Here is a 23,357-nt window from a genome sequence, read left to right on the forward strand (position 1 = left end):
GAATTTGTGAAGTTGGCCTGCATTCATTGGTCACGACAAGATGAGGATTTCACTACAAACTGATCCAACTCGTTCGCCGTCACTGCCAGTCCAACACAAACCAGTTAAAGATGGCGGCTGCCTCACCCTCAGCCATCCAACATCACAACAGACGCTTCCTGCAGAGCGGCGGATGCAGAGAACAATGGTGTCAGCTATTAAGTAATGTGTTTAAGGTTGTCATACATGGTTTGGGCTGGTGAACACAGAGTTCTTCCTCTGCTCCAGTCTGTAGTTTGAAACCCCGTCACTACTGCTGAGAAACGGCCTGCTGCCAAGCCCCTGCCTCCCACTGGAAAATAATGCTTTCATTTTCACCACCAATACAAGGCGCTATATAATTCAACAAGATCTAACAAAGCAGAGTGAAACCTTCAGTTCAGTTTCACATGTTGCCCTTCTCATCAGCGCCGACAACCTCCAGTGTCAAAACGCACCACTCAGTGTTTTTGCTAACTCTTCTACTCTGTAAGATGTTAGAGACCCTTCAGTTCCTCTGATCCGTCTCTTTTCTGTTAATGTAGCCCAGAAGACAAGGACCGTAACTCATACGATGTCTGAGAATAGGACACTGTCACAGCAATACTACCAGTCCGACAGCTTACAGAAGACAGGCGGCAACATAGGAATCAGAAACATCCCAAATTCTTCACACTGGCACCCGTTTTCCAAAAAAAAGAAGTTTTCAGGCTCCTAAAACGCTGCCCCATGGGGATGATGGAACTAAAACGATGGTGACATGAAACAGCGTTGTGGTGTGGATGGGGCCAAGGCAAGTGGGATATCATTTACCCGGAGACAGTGTGATCCCACCTGGTGTGTGAAGATAATGCAGCTCGTAACAACAATGATGTTAGCAGAGTCCTTTTCTCAGCGTGGCATAAGACACAGCACAGACACGTATTTCCTCTTTTGTGATCGCCCACACCGGGCACACACCATATTTATTTACGCATGTGTTGCACATCAGCAATTAGATCAGCATTAGTCACATGATTGATCAGCGTTGCCATTGACAACTTGTAAACAAAAACTATAATAAAACACATGTAGCATATAGCAAATCATAACAAAATGAGAGCCTAGCTCAACAAATGATCTGCCTCCACTTTAATCTGTTGACACATTTGAATCTGAGCATGTTCCACACGAGAACGCCGTTTCATGTAAACGCACTGCTTTTGGCCGATCATCCACAAGAGGCGGCATTTTAGTTTCGGCGCCCCCAAAATGTTTTTTGGGTTGTTTTTTTTGGTTGAACACGGGTCCCAGAGTGGAGAAACTCTAAAACCCCGGCTCGGCTGTGAGGTGTGGACTGCTAAGACAATCATCTGTGGAAAAATAGATTACATAATCGCCCAACCCCCCCCACCGCAGTCCATGATGTCATCTAATAACCACAAAAATGGCGGACGACATGCTCCAGGTGGCGCTGCAGAAGCTACTGACGCTAGCAGCAGGAGCACAGACCTATAGAACTCAGAGTTATGTAGAAGTCTATGAGGAGAGTCTAGTTCTAAATTTCTATGTGCTCCATGTCTTCTTCTGCGTTTTTTGGTGTATTTGGTGAGTCACAGCGCCCCTAAAGCCCTGGCATATGTACTACAGGCCCTGAAGCCTCGTGTTGAGCCATGTGGACAGAATTGTTTGGGGAGAACACCGGGGAGAAAAAAGATTGTTTTGGCTCGTGAGGACAGGGACTAAAACTTCCATTTAGGCATTAGAGAAATTACTTAGCACAAACAGCTGTAGAGCTGTTGTAGTAAAAAGGAGAGGGTAAAGAAGTGGCGTTCCTGTGGTGATGCTCAGTTTCTCATAGTTGAGAATGATGTGAAGTTAACTGTGATTAGAAGGCCGACACAAACATGTTCCAATAGTGTTAGTTACCACTCAGCATGCGAACGAGCTGGCAGCCCAAAGCAAAAGCTGAGACAGAAAAGGTAGATGAAACACAATGCTCTCCGAGGATCAGGAGCCATAAAGACAGTTTGTTTGCTCATGTGGAACCGGAGTGTGTGAAAGGGGATGAAGGCCTGTCACTCTGCTCCGCCTGCCCACCGTCGTCTGGAGACACCTCCAGAGGTTTGCGCCTCCTGACACTCACACACACTTTGACATGTCAAGCATCACGTACACATTTGACAAGACTCGTATCCAAACAGACAAACAGGAAGACCGAGGAGACAAAGAGCCGCAGACACATACAGGAGGTGACGTCACAGAGACCCGCCAGTGGAAGAAACTAAATGTGTCAGCATGTGCCACACCCAAAGGGTTCATACAGGCTGATCTGAAAGCTCATCACACTTCAGAAAACAAGGTTTGAAATGAGAAAAAGCTGATTTTAAATTCATGCAGCCACTCTTTTTCTAACAAATCTAGCTGAAGGTGAAAAGGTGCTGGTGCAGGTGTGGACAGCACTCAAATGTCACTAAGAAACTTCACTTCAGGCTTGAAGATTTTTCTGTGTCTGGAGTCGAATCAAAAACAAACACAGAACTGAAAAAGGTGGCTGGATGAACACTGAATCTTGACATTTGTATTTTTTAAGGATTAAGGTTTAATATATACACATATATATATATATATATATATATATATGCACACACACTTATCCTATTGTGATTACAAACCCACAGAGTTGGGATTGCTCCGTATCCCTAGAATATTGATTCATCAACATAAAAAGCCAACTAGGAACAAGGCTGCATTTTACTGGATTGTTTTATCTGTTGTGACGTCTCCAACGGGCCAGTAAATCTCAGTTAATTTATTGTAAAGTAAGCCTTTATATTCCAGTGGATTCAAACAACTTTATAAATGCTAAATGTGCAAACTCCAGTTTCAGCTGACATTGGCTTTTTATTAGATTTTTTTTTAAATAAAGTGCGATATTTAATCAGGTTTAAAAATGAATCCTTATTAGTGCAACAGCCTGAGGGATAAAGAAACAAATGATTGGAAGAGACGACAGCAGCAGTAAAGAAAAATTCACAAGAATCAAACACACAGAGAAGCAACGAGTCAAAGTACTGTTCATAATATCGCAGTGTCATGTCAGTGTGTGTGTGTGTGTGTCAGTAGCAGTATTTGTCGAACAGCAGGACAAATGGGAGGATAGAGAAGAACAGGAACTTCCTGCTGAGTGAACAGACATGCAATCACTGCACTGCTCCTCTGACCAGGCCAAGACACACGCACACTAAACTACCTTTCATTAGCATTCAGAGGAAGAGAGGCTGACTCAGACAGTGATGAAGTCCACATGATGACAAGCAGCTTGTGGTGACGTCAGGAACCAAACAAACAGCTCTGGTGAGAGAGTGACTGTGACCTGCTCTGGTGAGAGAGTGAATGTAGCCTGTTCTGGTGAGAGAGTGAACGGAAGCTGCTCTGGTGAGAGAGTGAACGGAATCTGCTCTGGTGAGAGAATAAACGGAACCTGCTCTGGTGAGAGAGTGAATGTGACCTGCTCTGGTGAGAGAGTGAATGTGACCTGCTCTGGTGAGAGAGTGAATGTAGCCTGCCCTGGTGAGAGAGTGAATGTAACCTGCTCTGGTGAGAGAGTGAATGTAGCCTGCCCTGGTGAGAGAGTGAATGTGACCTGCCCTGGTGAGAGAGTGAATGTAACCTGCTCTGGTGAGAGAGTGAATGTAACCTGCCCTGGTGAGAGAGTGAATGTGACCTGCTTTGGTGAGAAGAGTAAACGGAACCTCCTCTGGTGAGAGAGTGAAAGTGACCTGCTCTGGTGAGAGAGTGAATGTGACCTGCCCTGGTGAGAGAGTGAATGTAACCTGCCCTGGTGAGAGAGTGAATGTAACCTGCCCTGGTGAGAGAGTGAATGTGACCTGCTTTGGTGAGAAGAGTAAACGGAACCTCCTCTGGTGAGAGAGTGAAAGTGACCTGCTCTGGTGAGAGAGTGAATGTAACCTGCTCTGGTGAGAGAGTAAACTGAACCTTTTCTGGTGAGAGAGTAAACAGAACCTGCTCTGGTGAGAGAGTAAACAGAACCTGCTCTGGTGAGAGAGTAAACAGAACCTGCTCTGGTGAGAGAGTGAGCGGAACCTGCTTTGGTGAGAGAGCGAACGGAACCTGCTCTGGTGAGAGAGTGAATGTAACCTGGGGGTATTCCAGAAAGGAGGATCAACAAACTGAGTCGACTCACTCTAACTGAGTTTACGGTTCCAGAACAGCTGAATTAGTTCAATCAACTCTGAGTCTAGCCGCTGTTCCACCGGGCAGTACATGGCGGTGCAGGACAGAGTGGGAGGTTACGGTACGCCAAAGCGCACACAGGCTCAAGTCCGTCGCGCGGTCCCACCATAGAAAGTACAGTAAAAATGTAGGCGGGGTTGTGAACGACTCGGAGAGCGTCCAGCGAAGAAGACGGAAGCGGCCGGCGGCCGTCCAAGTTGTTCTCTGTGACTCAGGTTAAACTTTCTCATTGCAGCGTCCAGCTGCTGTTGAATCTCCTCCTCCTGTTCCTGACGGAGGAACGTCTGTATCTTGTTAAAAGACCATGAAGTTGTGTCGCGCCGACATTTCAATAAACCAGTTGACAAATCAACTAGTGAGCGCAAAGCGCTATATGTAAACAACAACAGGAGGGTTTACAGCCGATAAAATAAATAAATATTGAGGCCATGTCGAGAGTGACGATCGTCACTACCAACCAGCAGACGGCTGCGTTGTCGCTCCTCCTCACAGACCCGTTCCTCGGTGCTAGGTACCTCAACGGAGGGGTAGGGGAAAATCATAGCTGGCGGCTGCGGGTTCTTTCCGTACCATCCACAACATTGTCAGTCGGACCACACAAAAACCCGTCCCGCGACACTCCGGCACAGAAAGTGCGGTGGAACCGCGGCTTAATTCAACCTTGAGTTACTTGTCTGAACAACCACAATAAATAGCTTCATCAATGGAGCCCCGATACCATCGGTCACTATGGCAACAAACTGAAAACCCAGTTATTTAACAGTAAAGTGTCAGACGGGTATAAACTCAGGGTTTCTTCAACTGAACCTGCCAGGGCAGGTCGGGCTCTTTCCCGGGTTGGTGGAATAGTGTCTGGCTGGAAGAACAATGTCATGTGACCATGAAGCAGGTGATTCCACCTCAAACCAAAGCTGGACTCTCCAGCAGGAGTTCATGTGGAAACCTACATGGGGGCTGACGGAGGTGGACGTGTTGCTCAGAGAAGCTTTGCCAGGTCACATGGCTGCTGGACAATCTGGCAGTGAACTGAACACAACCTTTCCCCGACCGTCTGATCATGAGAACATTCACTGCATCACATTCGTGCAGCCGCTCTGATCGCAAGAGGCTCACAATGTTTTAGAACGGGACAGCCTCGTCCTGCTGTGTGTTAGGACACAACAAGAACGATGAGGCTGACGCACATGGTGCCTTTCTCTTGTTGTAAATCCAGGGTTTGAAGATCCAGGCAGGGAGGAAGACGACAAACAGGCGAAAGCTGCAGAGGATCCGAGTGGAAAATCACCAGTGCTACACAATCAGCTGGACACCTTTGATCTGCCGAGGCCCAGGCACTAATTACTGAGGGAGAATGCAGAGTCCTGGGAGGCCTGAGGAGGCACCGGCACTGTGGGCACAATGGGTCAGTGACCAGCAGCAGTGGCCTGGTCAACACGGCTCAACACAGCTCCTGGAGGCCTGGTCAACACGGCTCAACACAGCTCCTGGAGGCCTGTACTACGAACCTGATCAACATATCCAGGATCTCTGTTTCCTGGGTTGACTGATCCAGATGTGCGCGATCCTGATCACCGTTCCTACCAAGCAGGTTATCAACTCTCTGGTTCAGCCCAGACCTACTTTTTCACGTTCACGTGAAAGGGGCGGAGTTTGCAGCGTCTGACCAATCACACACAGAGAAACCCTGCAGAGCAGTTTACAGATTACTGAAGGAGCAGTTATTCTCAGAGATTATGAAGAATTAAAACACATCCAGCAGCTCAAAGCAACACTGCTGCTGCAGCCAAAGCCAGAATATTCCTGACTTGTTAATGCTGACTTGGTGAGATTATACCAGATTAATTCATCACCCTGACGACACGAGTAGTTCTGGTTCCATAAATTCATGGTTCTTCAGTTCTGTCAGGTGTCATCATGAACCTCATTATTCCAGATTAACCCTCGTGGAGAAAAACAAACCTGGAACAAGTCAAGAACAAAAACCTCCTTCAGAGCCTCAGAGACCAGGATTTATTTTATTATGTCAAAAAGATTGTTCTGAATTAATTTATCATCTCTCAGCTGCAGCTCAGTGCTGAGAGATCTGATTGGTCAGGAGGCGGAGCTTTGACCTCATCAATAACATATCCTGCTCCAGAGCAGGTTAGACTTTCAGCGTCAGTTACCATGGTGATTTATCCTGGTGAGAAGTGAGCGAGAGTCGTAGTACAGAAAACCAGAGTTAATCCTTGAAGTTATCTAGATAAGAGAAAATCCAGCTTCATAGTACAGGTCTCTGGAGGCCCGGTCAACACGGCTCTCAGAGCTGAGGGTGGCCTTGGCTGAAACGCTGCATGAAGGCAGCCAAACACAGCGACAGCATTGTTCCCTCCTGTCGACTCAGCACAGCGCCGCTCTCGCAGAACAGACATTTCTCTTCACAGACCCTTGCTGCAATGCTGACGACTGTGATCTGGCACATACTGATAGACAGTAATGTGTTACTGTATCAGATTACTTTTTGAGTAATGAGTAAAGTAAGGGATTACTTTTGAAAAAACCGTAATTAGATTACAGTAAATTTCCCACAAGCAGGCCACATTACTGTTACTAAACTGATTTTGTCTGGTGAGACCGTCTTGTAACAATGACATATTAGCCGGGAAGTCGGCGTAAACAACACAGTGTAAACAACAGACAGTGTAAACCACAGACAGTGTAAACCACAGACAGTGTAAACAACAGACAACGGTGTAAACAACAGACACTGAACAACAGACACTGAACAACAGACGACGGTGTAAACGACAGACGACGTGGTGATCAAGAACAGGCAGCTCAGCAGAGAGCAGAGGCCAGAGGCCTGTACTACGAAGCTGGATTTTCTCTTATCAAGATAACTTCAAGGATTAACTCTGGTTTTCTGTACTACGACTCTCGCTCACTTCTCACCAGGATAAATCACCTGGTAACTGACGCTGAAAGTCTAACCTGCTCTGGAGCAGGATATGTTCTTGATAAGAGGTCAAAGCTCCGCCTCCTGAGCCATCAGATCTCTTGGAAAATGACCTGCCCATTCTTAAATGAAATAAAGAAATCAAGCTGTTTTACGCCGATTGAGTTGGAGGTCTTGATGCAGGCTCACGGCGAAGAAAAACGGGTGGAGAGCCACCTCCACCACCTCTGACAGAGGCTGAGGAGCTGGCCCTGAGCCAAAATTGTCACCGACCGGTGGCTGAAAGCATCCCCGGAGGAAGCTCATCTGAACCGCCTGCCACCCCCAGGACGCGAGTGCCTACGTCAGATGCAAGTATACACGTGTGTCTTTTTATGAAAAGAAAAACTAAATCTCTCTATCTGCCATTGATTTGTAAGGCAGGGTGTTGCTCTCCTCTAATAGTTGCAATAACATGGAGAACAACACATGCCACAATTACGCCACACGCCCTCTCTGGGGTGACCCTGAGCTTACGCAGGCACTGGAACCGGGATTTCACTATACCGAAGGTCATCTCAAGCCGGGCTCCAGTCCTGCAGTGGGCCATATTAAATCGTTGTTGGGGCCCTGGCTCGGGGTCAGAGTAAGGGGTCAACAGAGTGGGCTGGCATGGATAGCCTCAATCCCCCAGTAGATAGCCATTAAAGTCTCCTGTAATTATAGAGGACACATTTGAGTGCAAATAGAAGGAAGACAAACAACATTTGTACAACGTTTTAGCTTCCTTACCACGGGCAAATCTGTTGCTCAGACTACACTCCCGGAAGATTCTGCAATCATGGACAGAGCCAGGCCATTTGGCTTCCACATTTGTGATGATGTGGTCTGCATCACATGAAATCTTCACAGTGCAGAGAATGACATGAGTTACAGTGCATTGTAAGGTATATATTTTCATGTCCATAATTTTTAAGACGGTAAGTCATAAACATGGACATTGATGCTGTGAAATGATTTTCTGTTCAAGTAGTCGCCTTCATTTTCTGCAGGTTCAGTGACAGGAATGTGTGTCCCATCTATGCACCAGAGTACATTTGTAAGCCCTGCAAAATTACAGCCAATTTAGCTTCTTACCCTGTGGGCTGCAGCAGAATGTATATCATAATATCAAATAGTAGAATATATGAATTCACAATCAGTTACCTGCAATCCTGTGGATTTCTTCTTTGACATTTCTCACCAGTTTGTGTCCGGGAAACATTCCCATCATGGGTAACAGCCGTTTTAGAGTGAGGGTTACCTTTCTCACAGCTCTACACACTGTTGCCTTTCCAATGTGCTCCGCATCCACAATGTTGTAAAGAAAAACACAGTTTGCAAAAAAACGTAACGCAATGCATAGAATTTGGAGTGAAGTCAGCGCACGTCCGCGGTGTGTGAAATTGGTTATATATGGCCGGAGAATTTTCTCCAGGTAAATAATGCTGTCCGACGAGAAACGGTACCGTTCGAAAAGATATTCCCCTGAAAACAGGACAAGATTAGACAGGACGTCTAATCTTGGTCAGAAGAGTCTCTCCCGACGCGAGGCATTTTGAACCAGTTGAGCTTCGATATCGATCACATTCGGGAGAAAGGGACAATCCATGTCAAACGTCTTTCTTCGTGTGGGAGGAGACGGGTAGAAACTCCAGATTTCTTATAGTGAACCTGCCAGCGAGCAGGTTGTGTTTAGAGAGTCTGTTGCCATGGTGACTGATCCAGAGTTTCGGTTACCTCTCTTTCTGGAATGGAAAACTCAGAGTTTCCCTAACCTACTCTGAATTTTAACATAACCCGCTTTCTGAAACAGGGCTTAGGTTATCAACTTGCTGGTTCAACCCAGAACTACGTGTTCACATGAAAGGGGCGGAGCTTGCAGCGTGTGACCAATCACAGAGGGAGAAACCCTGCAGAGCAGCTGACTTTACCATAGGGGGGCAGTTATTCTCTGAGATTATGAAGAATTCAAACACATCCAGCAGCTAAAAGCAACACTGCTGCTGCACCCAAAGCCAGAACATTCCTGACTTGTTCATGCTGACTTGGTGAGATTAAATCAGATTAATTCATGGGACAATAGAAACGGACTCATTTTCACTTTATTCCAGCAGAAAGGTTCCGGGCAGAGCTTCCTCACTGCTCTTCCTTTACTTTACATTTTACATTGACTTGTTCTTGGGCTAAGTTTCCTCCGTGTGAGTGTGCTTCGTGTTGGAATATTAATTCATCACCGTGACGACAGGAGAAGTTCTGCTTCCATAAATTCATGTTTCTGCAGTTCTGTCAGGTGTGATCAATAACCTCATTATTCCAGATCAACCCTCGTGGAGATAAACAGACCTGGAACAAGTCAAGAACAAAAACATCCTTCAGAGCCTCAGAGACCAGGATTTATTTTATTATGTCAAAGAGATTGTTCTAAATACGTTCTCCTGTCCTCTCCTCTGCAGCTCAGCTCTGAACCCACACACCAATCACCATCATTTAAGAATGGGCGGGGCGTTTTCCAAAAGCTCTGATTGGTCAGGAGGCGGAGCTCTGACTGTTTATAGAGAACATAACCTGCTCCGGAGCAGGTTACACTTTCAGCATCAGTTGCCCGGGTGATTTATCCTATGTGAGCGAGCCTAGTAGTACGGAAAACCAGAGTTAATCTCAAAAAGAGAAAATCCAGCATCGCGGTACAGGCTTCAGGAGCTGCAGCGTTTAATGCTCAGAATACCAACAACACTTTGAGTTCCGCTCAGCAAAAGGTGACAACAACCTCAGCGTCTGATGTGCAGAAGAAAGCCATAGGAATCTGAGCAAGCAGCGAGAAAGCAGCACAGGAAGTGAAACTCTGTGAGAAAACCTCGGATGAGCCCCGTCACCCCACCTCACCCCCGGTCCTCCACCCAATCCCCACCTACTGTATTTTATGTACATCGATTCAAATGAAGGGGTATAAACACCAAAGGTTTTTTATTTTATATGCAGGAAATAGGGATGTCCCGATCACACTTTTTGGCCCCGATCCCGATCCAATTTTTCAGAATTGAGTATCGGCCGATACTTTCCTGATCCGATACTTACATTGCTATTGCAAATATACTCAATAGTCTATTTTTAGAGCAACTAAGATGTCTGAAGCTAAAAGCACTATTGGCAGAAGCTTTGTTTAGCGAGAAATGATTGTGAAACTCATTATTGAATCAAAATTCTTCTCAGAATGACTTAAGAACTTATTTAAACTTTATTCAGTCATAACAATAACAAAAACCCAATTACACTCTGCAGTCTTGTATCTCTTATTTTTGTTAACCTAAACAACTTCACCTGGATTTTGTGGCAAATAAAAAAAAATTAAACCAGTTAATCAGTTAATCAGACAACGAAACCAGTCCAGCGGCCAGTTGTACTATTTGCTTACCACAGTCCCGAGAGGTGGAGCACCAGAGCTTCGTTTAACACAACTAATTTGATAAGACATCTAAAAAGTAAACATGCGGTGGAGTACGCTCAGTCCACACCAGGAAACCGGTTAACCTAAACGAGCTGTTTTTGGCCTATCATCATCATGAGGCGGTGTTTTAGGAGCCCGGAGACATTTTTTTTTAACACGGGTCCCAGAGTGGGTAAATTCTCAAAACCCTGCAAAGACGATCATCCTTGGAAAAAAGATGACGTAACCCCCCCCCCCCCCCCCCCCCCTCCCCCCACCGCGGTCCGCAACGTCACCTAATAACCACAACAATCACGGACTACAAGCTCCGGTCGAGCTGCAGAAGCTAGAATCAGGCAGAGCGGGGCCATAGACCTATAAAACTAGAGTTATATATAGTGGTTTATGTGTTTTTGTGCAGGAGTCTACTTCTAAATTTCTATGTGGTCGGTCTTCTTCTGCATTATTGTTGTGTTTGGTGAGTCACAGCGCCCCTAAAGGCCTGGCATGTGTACTACATGCCCTGAAGCCTCGTGTTGAGCCGTGTTCATAGTGAGCTGTGGACTGAAGTGTTTTGTGAGAAGGCCAGGGAGGACAAAGATCGTATTCTGAATAAGTTTTATAGAGAACTATGTTCAGAATACTTTTGTCAAACAGGTTTTACCACTTTGAAGTGGAATTAAGTGTTTATAGTTCACATTTAAATTATAAATGTTTTGTGACAATTCAGGTCAAACCTCTCATACTGCTTTAAGTTAAACTGAAATTTAATACACAAAGAAGTTACATTGGAGCCTAAGAGCTTTTATGTTTAAGATTTATTCATTTTTATTATTGTATTTGCACTATTTTAGGACTTATTTTCAACACAACCAGCCAAAGACACTTTGAAGTGGAATTGGGTTCTTCTGATTGGTTTTACTGAATACTGTTTATGTTGTAGTTTTTTATAGTTTATATGTTAGTCAAACTGATTCATTTAAAAAAAAAAAAAAGTATTTGCCACAAAATCCAGTTGAAGTTGTTTAAGTTAACATAAATAAGAGATACAAGACTGCAGAGTGTAATTGGAGTGTTTTGTTGTTATGACTGAATAAAGTTTAAGTTCTTAAGTCATTCTGAGAAGAACTTTAATTCAATAAGTGAGTTTTACAATAATTTTTGGCTAAACAAAGCTTCTGCCAATAGTGCTTTTAGCTTCAGACACCTTAGTTGCTCCAAAAATAGACTATTGAGTATATTTGCAATAGCAATGTAAGTATCGGATCGGGAAAGTATCCGGTATCGGCCGATACTCAATTCTGAAAGATCGGATCGGGATCGGGGGCCAAAAAGTGTGATCGGGACGTCCTTATTTGATCTGATTCAGTTTTATATGATGGAATCTGCAGAACCAATAGAATGAGGCTGAAAGTCTATTGCTTTAAAGCAGTCAGTAACCCTGTGCATCATGTTTTTGAAAAGCAATTGAAAGTAACTAAAGTAACTAGTCGGTAAACAAATCGGTAAAATAACTGTTTTACTTGCTCAGGGAAGTAATGAGTAACTAAATACTATTTCCAAGTAGCTTGACCAACACTGCTGGCTACCTGCACGTTTGCCCTGATACCAGGGTGGACCGGCGCTCCTGCACACGCCGGCCAGGCAGCGGCCCTCGGGAGCGTGAGCTCCACAAAACGCTGCAGAGCTCCAGGAGGGACGAGCTGCTGTGACGCAACACACAGGAAACCGGTTCCTGATCACTGATAACCTCACTGCGTACCAGACCGACCGGTTCCCTCAGCAACACACTCCACTACAGCACAAACATCCACCAAAAACCTGCAGTGATTTTGAAACAAAGCCAGACCTCCAGAAGATGATGGACACTGAAATCGGTCTGGCACTGAGGAACGCTCATTATCCACCGTGCTTCTACCGCCACTGTCAACCTCACGCTGTCCATCTGACCACTACAATAACTCTTATGCAATTAGAATACAACTCAATTAGTAATTACAACATCCAACTGGAGCGCCTCATCACGTACTCTCATGCCTCCGCACGCCGTACACTTATCTAACAGGAAAACGACCGCCAGTGGACTTTGGTTCAGGATCGCTGCCGTTACACAACAAGCAGTGGCAGTGAAATACAGAGAGGCGCTAGAAGAGTCTTTCCATGGACCACCAGTCCAGTCTGTTCTCAAAGGTCTACAAGGACAGCTGATCTATCAGCCTATAAAAATATATAAAGAATATAATGGAATGATCTCTGTTAATCTTTTACACTGCTTTAAAACAGATGTTGACAACAGTGCTGAACCTCATGAGACTTCAATAACTTATTTGTCCGGGTATCAAGAGACCTTTGTGCAAACCTTTTCGTGACACTGAACAAAACAAATGGTACAAGTGACACACAGTAAACGCACAGTCATCAGTTATGTCACAAGTATAGTGCAAACATTCAATAGATGAGAGTTTAAAATGATTACAATGGTTTTATGAAGGAGGGCTGCACAGTGGGAAGCAATCCTGTCTCAACAGGAAATATGGATCATATCACCTTTAAGCGATACTTGCAATAATATGTGCAGTATTCACACTGTAAGACACTTGATGTGCAGCACAGAAATGCACCCGTGTTGTCAGCCATTAAACCATCACAACACACAGAAATGCATTTCATGGACCGAACACTGCACGACTTTGCTTTCTGATCAGCTGAGCTATTTAGTTTCCATACACTCACACCAGGACTGCTTACTAAACTCCTAAAAGTCGCAGTCAGTCCTGGTGTCAGTGAATTCCTGAACACCACCGGTTGTGCTGAGGCGACAGAACTCGCGGGGTTTGAAGGGAATTCCTGTCAGATGCAGTAAAGCACTTTCAAAAACAATCAGGAAAAACACAATGACAGCAGCAAAAACTGCTAAACCGGAGTGTGCAAAACGCCAGAAAATTAGTGTTTAAAGTGTGTGTTAGGATCTTTCGGTGACATTGCTACCAGGAGGACAGGAATGCCTGGTGTCTTTCTTACACGTGGAACCTGCTCTGAATACTTGGTTAGGTCACACTCTTCTTATCACTGCATCATAGAGCAACTCCACCGCCGTTACCAGGAAACTGGTGCCACAGAAACACTGATACACATCCAGGGTGACGACAGTAGCGAGGGCCAAGAGAGGCACTGACGATACTACAGAGGAAACCCACCGGCACTGGATGGAGGCAGAACACCCACACAACAACATCACAAGGAGAGACTGGGTAGAAACCCAGACACACGGTGGTGAACCCTGAGACAAACAGCCATTACATCAATCACTCGGAGCTCAGCACCCACAGGAAGTGAGAAGAGTGATGTGCGAATGTGGTTCAGGAGGGCCAATAGCATGACTTGATTTTGTGTAACACACTTCCATGTTTCATGTCCGACTACAAATGCAACTGCAAATTACACCACCACATGGAGGTTTAGGTTATTGAAGTGTTTGTAAAGCCAACCTCAATATACATCCAAAAATATATCATTGACAGTAAATGTTGAAGGAAAGTGGACTTTCTGTACCTTATTCAGTGTCAATGTGTACTGCTGTTGATTAGTTTAAACCACTTCTGCTGGTTTTTGGTTTCCTTAATGGACGTCTCAGGCACCTCAGACAAACGCAGCCTACGTCCAGCACGCTGGTGGCTGGTGTGGCGTTCTCCCTCTGTGAGAAACCACCAGCGGTCACTGGTAATTAAAGCAGAGATCAGAGGGCTGAATAAAGCATGAGCTGTTCCCGCCGTCAGGCTCAGGTGACACTGCAGGCTGGGCCACAGAGACAAAAGGAGTCCCTGAGCTCCACCATGTCCACAGTAGGAAGGAAACACACACACAAACCTGAAAGGCAACTCCTCGCATACAGTGACGCAGCCCAGCCCTCCCAGCAGCTAATCTGCAGTTTAAACAGCCGGGGCAGAACGGAGAGCTTAATGCCCCTTGGACCTAATTAAGAGCTGAAGGTAGTGTCCTGCAGGCTGCGTTCAAAGCTTGAAAACACCATACAGCACCTCACCTGAAGTGTTTCCATTCTAAAATAATCCCAATGTAGCCCAACCTACACATAGAAACACAGCACAACATGGGACAGCACTGCAAGAACCAACCACACATGAAACATGACTTGAAAAGCAGTCACATGACTCTAAAGCCTTTATTCCTTCAGTCTGAAGGAAGATTATCTAGTTAATATGCTGCTTTTCCTGTAAAACCAGAGTCCAAATTAAACACCAATCACTTTCACCTGGCTGCCTGGTCGATTGACTCCTCCGTCACAAATCAATTCACATCTTCCATCGTTACCTGCTCTCTGACGGTATCGATGAGAGGGTGAACACTTACATTCAAATACCATGACAGTAAACAAAGAAAATCCACCTTCAGCTTGTATTATCTGTACGGTGAGAAACCATTACTCTGATAGCAGAGGAATATTATGATTTATAGTTCATGGTAGCTTCAGTATTAGTCATTTTCTACAATTAATAGTCACATTTCTTGTGGTAGTGTTCCCCTCTTTTTGCTGAACTCATGGGTTTTTTGTACAAAGAAATTAAAGGTCACGTAAGAGACTCAAGTATGGGCTTTTATTAGTTTTGTCCATCGAGATGTTGCTGGTCTCAGAATATGAACTTAAACGGATGTATGCTTGGCTACAGCAGGAATAAAATGAGATCTGGTGTCTTCATGGTAACATCAACTACAATATATCAACCAAAGTAATGAGCTGCCGTGTCTGCTGATTGAACCTGTGAGCCATGGAAATATGATCAAAGATGATTTTCTCACTGTTTCCAGTCCTGGTTTGTGTGAAAAGCTCGGAGCCAACAACAGCTTCCTGTGTGACAGCAGACAACACTGCAGGTTCAGATCAACAGCCTATTTTGGGCTCTGTGTGTTGAAATGGGGTCAGCTGCACATTTGAGATCGTGGTTCTTAAACCAACCCTCCAGTTGAATCCTCTCAGCGTATCTCTGCTGGACCCGGTCCCAAATAGATCTGACCAAGAACCCGCCTTTCAATGAGGCTCACAATAACACCGACACCCTGAGGCCTCAGTCTGGAGATAGTTTTCATCTCGTCTACAGTAACCGATTTCACACGTCCGTTCCTCTGCATTTCAGAGTGCTGCCATGCCTCAAGTCTGAGGTGGAACCTTCTCTGTTCTGGGTTCTGAGTTTGGTTCACTGGGGAGAATGGACGGGCCAGTTCTCACTGCGCGCTCACTCACTCAGGTGGTCGCTCACTCACTCAGGTGCTCACTCACTCACACAGTAACAGCTGCTATGCAGGATGCTCGGCCTCCACTGGGAGCAATGTGGGGTTCAGTGTCTTGATCAAGGACATTTTGACATTAGGACAGAGTGAGATTAGGAATTGAACCACCAACACTGAGATTGGAAGCCAACCCACTGAAAAAAAAAAAAAAAAAAAAGGAAGACAACCCACTGCACCAATAAGCCAGTCACCACAACCCTCACATTAGGGCTGAAGCAACTAATCAGTGTAGTCCATTCAAATCAATTACTTGTCATCGATTAGTTAGTTAATAACATTTTTTACACTAAGTGGCCCGTTTTTTCAAAACTTCAACCAATCTGTTCTAGCAGCTTCCACAGGGTGGCAGTAATGAGCGGCTGTGGCTGTAATCTACCAGCACAGCAGGGGAAACAGTCAACAGACACTTGTTTAGTGTCACATGCGCCACAGCAGTTGGTGCTTTAAGAGGAATGGAGAAAGGTCCACGAAACGGGAGAAAAGAGATAAATCAGGACAGAAAACTTCACGAAAAAATTCATCCAAAGTGTCATAGTGCGTCACACTGAATCTACAAAATACATCTATTCTCTGAGACCAACGGCCAACAGTCAAACTCAGTGCAGTAATGTAAGAATGGTGTAAAAGCAACCGTCCTCGAAAGCGTACTGGGGGAACTCTTCCTAAGAACAGCATTATGGGCTGTTCTGGAAGCTCCACCCACATCTTCAAACACACAGCACCGCCGCTGCTCCAGTCCAGGGTCTGCTTTGTTTTACGCTGACTGTCCTTCCTGATAAATCCTGAGCAGTTGGATTTATCAGCAGTGGATTTCATAACACACAGATTTCTTCTACAAGCTGGAGGCTGACATGAATCACCATGAAGTGAAAAACAGCCATTGGTACCTTCTGCCATTCTTCTCCAGAGCGACAGTTTCTCCGTCAGGAGCCACGTCAACGTGGTGTCATCACCGTACCATAGTTGATCAGAGTCTGCCCACTCCATCCACAGTACCCACTGCAGAATAACGGATTACTTTAATGCTTTCTATTCAGCACTGTACCATAACATGCGATATGCAATCACTGTCTCAATTACTGCGATTTTGATGCGACTTGCAGTAAACTATAAGTGTCTTTGTGTTTTTGGAAGTGTTCTATCAAACAACACGTCTCTCCCACCTCTGATTTCTATCCTGTGGATTTTCTAGCAAAACCAGTCTCACAAACATTCACACATATTTGAAGTACACTCGCCTTGAAATGAAATGAAAAACACATTTCCACTTGGAGGAGAAGCAGATTCTCTGAGTTTACATCCCCTTAATCTCACATTCCCACACAGGTCAGACTGAGAACGTAAACATCGGAGCGTTCTGTCCTACCATTCCGACACTTGTAGTGAGAACTGAGGAGGAGAAGCAGAAGATAAGGATGAAGACATGAAAACACACAAAAAGTAAGAACACGTCTGATGGATAAACACCACAGGTTCACGACTCCTTCAGAGACAGATGAGCCTTTACCGACGTCAACATGAGCCAGACGAAGTGCGACTGTCTCTGCGATCAGGGAACCAAAGTGAAGTCATTACACAGGAAGTCCATCTACCTGCACTGCATCACCTGCTGCCAAGAGAAGGCCTTGAGAAGGGAGATGCGGTGAGCACGAGTCAGAAAGCTTTGTTTCCTCCTCCTCCTCCTCTCTCAATCAGCTGACACTCTGGCAGAGGGTTTGGCAGAAAGCCAACCTCGACTCCCTCATTCTCCACAGCTTTGATTTACCGACAAACTGAGGGCAAAACGGCTTTCTGCTCCTACGAATACTCCTGTGGGTTCAGTCATACATTGGAGGACGAGTATCGGTGACATACATCGTCCAATAGGAAAAACTCAAGTGGACAGTTTAGGTTAACTTAATTATGAGCTGCAAACTTAACAGATATCAATTAACAACTTTCCCACAAATGAGGAACACGTCCGCTGCAGCACACAACTGCAGTACAGCCACTACTTGTTCAGGAGCAATTCAACAAGTTCACCTTCCATCCCTGCTATTCCAACACACAACATCAAACCTCCTGTGGCATGGTGGTGAACGGGAGGCGTTCCAACCAGCTCGTATCACTGATGGAAACAGGCCGACTGTTTCCTGGGTTCAGTGCTGCTCCGCCATTCATGAGCTTCATGTTGTTGCAGCTCACAGCCTGAACCAAATAATCCTGCAGTGACAAACCTCATTAACTAGCAGTGATGACCTGAATGTCTGACGGGAGAATCAAAGGGGTGAGTTACATACACCCAACCACAATCCAACCTTGAACTGACCCAACCCAACCCTGACGTAACCCAAGCCAACCCAACACAACCAAACCTGACCATGACTTAACCCTGACCTGGTGTTTCAGCTTCATGGGTGCTGCTCTGTGGCCATTGCACAACCTGTCATGCAGCTATCTTTGACCAGGTAATCTGACCTCTGATGTTGATCTGATCAGGCATAACAGAGCAGTCTGTCGCATATAAACTGGCCTAGACCCCTCCATGACCATACAAGATGATCCCGGACACACGGTGCTCGTTCAGACTGACTCGGTTTAATTTATTCCCTTTCCAACCACGTCTCCATGTTGGAACACGAACAGAGACGTTCACACCCCGAGTGAATTTCTACCACAGACACAGCCTGAGACAGGTCGAGGTTCACCTGGTTCACATGCTGGTTAATCTGGTGATTCACCTGCTAGTTCACAGGGGTTCACCTGGTTACCTGATGGTTCACTGGATTAATCTCCTGGTTCACCTGCAAGTTAACCTGCGGGTTCACCTACTGGCTACCCTGGTCAATCTGCTGGTTCACCTTGTTAATGTTGAGGTCTCACCTGGTTAGATGGTTGGTTAGTTATTTAGTTAGCTGCTTAGTTATTTGGAAGGTTAGTTAGTTACCTGGTGAGTTAGATGTTTAGTTATCTGGTTAGTCATATGGTTAGAGAGATGTTAAGTCATCTGGTTGCTTAGTTAGTTAGTGACTTGGTTAGTTATCAGAGTAAGGTCCAGCCACTAAAGTTCTCCAGGTAGCTGCGACCTGCCGTTAGCTCTGGAGCTTAGCTTCGACAAAAACCAGCCTGTCCACCGCGGGGGTTGCTAGAGACCCGGGAGGGGGGCTCCCTCCTCCTCAGGAGGGTTTAGTGGTGGTCCAGGGTCTAGACCAGAACCCCGGAGGAGCGAAGGGGAGCTCAAGAAGCTGCGTGATCCGCATCCGACACAAGCTAGTGCCGCTAGCCGCAGCTAACAGCTGCTGTTTCCTCTGAACACACGAGACACTGTTTACACTGTTTACACTGTCCATAACGTGTATACTGTTTATACCGCTTATATCATTTATACCGTTCACCCTGTTTACACCGTCCACACCTACCTGACCACCGCTGCCACCTCAAGGTGCCCCGCTGCTGCGGCCGCCTGTGTGTCACGAGCCGCGGCCAAATAATTCAAATTCCACAGAAAGAGTCAAGAGTCGGCGAAGAGCCTGGAAGTCCACCCGCTTCACCGCTTCACCCCTTCACCGCTTCACCCCTTCACCGAGCGCCGCTGAATGGCCGCTCGAGTCTCACCAAACTTCCTCCTTAGCAACGGACCGCCTCGGAACTCCTCGGAACTGTTCGGAACACCGCGGGGCAGCTCGGATATCCTCGGAACTGTTCGGAACACCGCGGGGCAGCTCGGATATCCTCGGAACTGTTCGGGACACCGCGGGGCAGCTCGGATATCCTCGGAACTGTTCGGGACGCTTCGGAGAAGCGATGGAGCGGCTCGGATATCCTCGGAAAACCTCGGCACGGCTCCGCTATCCTCGGAACTCCTCGGAACTGTTCGGAACACTTCGGAGCAGCTATGAGCGGCTCTGAGAGCTTCTGAGCGGCTCGGCTATCCTCGGATATCCTCGGAGGCTCTTCCTTGACTTCAGCTCTGGCTTTAATACTATCATTCCACAACAGCTTGTGGAGAAGCTGAAGACAGTCAGGATGGAGAGAAAAACGTCAAGCTCCATCACTGTAGACACAGGATCCCCCCAAGGCTGCGTGTTGAGTCCCTTGCTGTTCAGTCTCGTCACCCATGACTGTACTGCTTCCCACAACTCTATTCAGGTCATCAAGTATGCGGACGACACAACAGTTGTGGGACTCCTCAGCGACGAGGATGAGGCTCCACACAGAATGGAGGTGGAGCGGCTGACATCTTGGTGCAGGTCTCACAACCTGATGGTGATGGACTTCAGGAAACACAGCAGGCCGGACCATAGCCCCCTGGTGGTAGAGAGGGTGAGCAGTGTCAAGTACCTCGGCATTCATCTGGCAGAGGATCCGTCCTACACCACCAACACTGCTGCCATCACCAAGAAAGCCCAGCAGAGACTGCATGTGGTCAGGAGACGGAGGAAGGCTGGTCTCCCGACCCTCCACCTGAGCACCGTGGAGGGGCACCGTGGAGAGCAGCCTGACCTGCCGCCTCGTCTCCTGGTGTGGCAGCTGCACTGACTATGACAAGCAGCAGCTTAACAGGCGGGTGAAAACCGCCAGCAAGATTATAGGTGCCCCACTCCCAACGCTGCTGGACACTTATAAGAGACGCTGCATCAGCAGGGCAGCAGCAGTCATCAGGGACACTCCCCACCCTTCTCATGGACAGTTGTCCCTGGAGCGTCCGGAGCAGGACCACCAGGTTCCTACAAAGGTTCTTCCCCCACGCAGTGAGAACACTGAATGGAAAAGGACTAAGAACTGTCTGCACCTTGACGGCACTTTGCTTCTGATCACGTGGAACACCCGTCTGATTACCTGGACTCTTTTTCTGTCTTTTCTGTCCTGTTTTTATTTTGGTCTCAACTGAGGAGGACACTATTTTACTTTTGATTTATTCTTATCTGCCTGTATTCTTTTATATATTTAGTCCCTGTTTTTTACACTGCTTTTAACCGAGGAGTACACTATCTCGTTTCTTGTACTCAGTACAATTTAAATGACAAATAATGAACCTTGAACCTTGAACCTTGAGCCTTGAGCAGCTGTTCGGATGGACCTACTGCAGGCAGGATGAACGTTCTTATTTTACCAACGAAAGGTCCATGTGTGTTTATTTACTGATTTGTATGTATGTATGAATTTTACCAACTTTTTGTAAAAACTACTGACCTGAATTGCCTGAAATCTTCCAGGGATGATTTGTCTTTATCCGTTGGACGATTCCATTTTCATTTTGAGAACGAGTGGGTCAAAGGTCAAGGTAGAGGCTCCGAAAAGGTCCCAAATCTATTTTTGTCCCAATGCGGTCCGTTTTAATTGATTGATGTTCACTTCAGTTCCCTGTCCTCTGATTTGCCTCATGATGCAGTGGCGTCATAACCATGGTTCGGGGTTGGGGGGTCAAAGGTCGGGGGGGGGGGGGTCACATAGAAACTGTAAATTGTGCGTCACACGGTGACAACATGAAGCAACTCAAATGAGAAATGATGGACGCAGTGGTGTGGTGGACCTTGTAATCGTTTGGTTTCCATGGTGACAAATGTGGCATTGGTGCAGGTCTGCGCTCTACCGCCGGCCCCTTCTAGTTGTTCATACTGAAAGTCTAATTTGATTTATCTTCTTAATTGATGTAATTCGTCAATCCGGACAAAGAAAACTCTTTTTTTTTAAATCCTCCAAATACAAACTACTAATTTGAGACAATTTAATTCTATATACTGAGAACAAATAGTTAACAGTGCTGCTGCACCGTCATTGAAAGATTCATTAAAGATCCACAGCTCTCAGACTCTGCACCACCCACATCCTCCTCCTCTCCACAAACAGCCTGTTCACTTAAAGCTGTCTCACCCTGGAATCAGCCTCCAGCCTCAAGTGGTCAGTAGATTGAACACCGTTACTCCAAACTTGATAAAACATGTGATGAAGACCAGCTGTGTCAGCATCAGTCCTTTAAACCCTCCACTGCGTCGCTGCACCGGTTAGTAGCGTTCACTTTCTCTGATTCTGTAGGAATGTTTGGAATGAACTAATGTTAATAATGTATTAATACTGCCACTAATGTAGGCTCTGTTTGTAATGTGTATTGTCTTCCTCCTCCTCTTCCTCCTCTTCTGGCTCCTTCACCTCCTCCTCCTCCTCCTCCTCCTCCTCTTCCTCCCACTCTGAACATGATGATGAAACCCAGGTTCCTTCATGGGCCACAAGTTTATCAGCATTAAGTTGCATTCCTGGCATGCTTTACAGCTGACCAAGCTTCAGTGTGTGTGTGTGTGTGTGTGTGTGTGTGTGTGTGTGTGTGTGTGTGTGTGTGTGTGCGTGTCTTATACAAACATCCATCAACCATGTGAGAGAACAAATCTGTTGGGAACTTCCCCCCCCTTGTGGCCGTGATTGTAACTTCAGGCATGGTGTTCAGGAGCAATTAGGAGGAAGTGTAACGGAGTAACTATTAAAGTACCTCCAATCCACCTGCACAGTAATAACGAGCTTCTACCTTCCACTGCTCGGCTAATTATGTGGCTCTTGTTAAGATTTAACATCTTATTTAAAGACATGATTGATTATTTGGCTTGTTTAAAAGTTATTCACTTTTTGGATGTTACTTACTTTACACACTTCGATGCGTCAGTAGTTTTTGTGCAGCATCAGAATAAATATTCGCTGCTGTATCGATCAACTTCAGAGGAAAAAGAATCATGTTTGTCACCCTTTAGAGAACAAGATAACACCAGATAACACCAGATTCCAGACAGCACACACTAATCTCAAAGCCGTGTGATCACTGGAAGAGGAATCCAGTGTGAGGGTAGGAGTATCCCGGGAGCGAGAGCGAGTAACATTACCGAGCAACGTTGACAAAGGGTCTGAGAGGAGTTCCCTCTGAGCTCCACCCGGGCTGATACCATAGGAAGTCCTAAACAGACTCCACCCGTCTGACAAAAGGCTTTTCTGAGATGTTCTCTGCAGTGGACGATCACCGCCAAGCACCTTCAGCCACATGTTCTATCAGTGTTCGAAGGAAGAAAACTTCTGGCAGAATTATTTTGGGACTATGGCCAAAATATGAGGCATGAATATTAGAAACGGTCCTTTTATAACAGCAATATTTGGCAAACCGAGGATCTCAGTCACTTTTCCTGGAACCAGTTGACAGTTCTGGCTTTTCTCTCACGGTTCATACGAAGACTTTTGCTGCCCTGGGAGTCTGTTGGCGTCTCTTCAATTTCTCAGGAGCGCCGAGACGTAATGATGTTCTTCATTACAGTAGAAAAGATAAGAGGGATAACAGGGATGAAGAGTAATTCAGAGACGTTGTTTTGAAAAATAGCAACTTTCAGGACTTATTTTAAGACTTAACCAACAAACAAAAACTGGTACTTGTTCTTTTTTCTCTCTCTCTTTTAATTATCCCTC

The 23,357-nt window shown here is 45.9% G+C and overlaps 1 protein-coding gene across 3 annotated transcripts in view; it reads right to left on the reverse strand.

Annotated features, from left to right (window-relative positions):
- Positions 1 to 19,546, reverse strand: part of numb (NUMB endocytic adaptor protein) — a 50,638-nt gene extending 31,092 nt beyond the window's left edge. For all 3 annotated transcript variants that reach the window (XM_080480840.1, XM_080480839.1, XM_080480838.1), the window contains exon 1: positions 19,337 to 19,546. The gene's annotated coding sequence lies outside the window, so the exon portion shown is untranslated. The remainder of the gene's footprint in view (positions 1 to 19,336) is intronic.
- Between the last annotated feature and the right edge of the window lie 3,811 nt (positions 19,547 to 23,357).

This window comes from Lipophrys pholis (assembly GCF_963383615.2).
Source record: "Lipophrys pholis genome assembly, chromosome: 14".
Lineage (NCBI taxonomy): Eukaryota > Metazoa > Chordata > Actinopteri > Blenniiformes > Blenniidae > Lipophrys > Lipophrys pholis.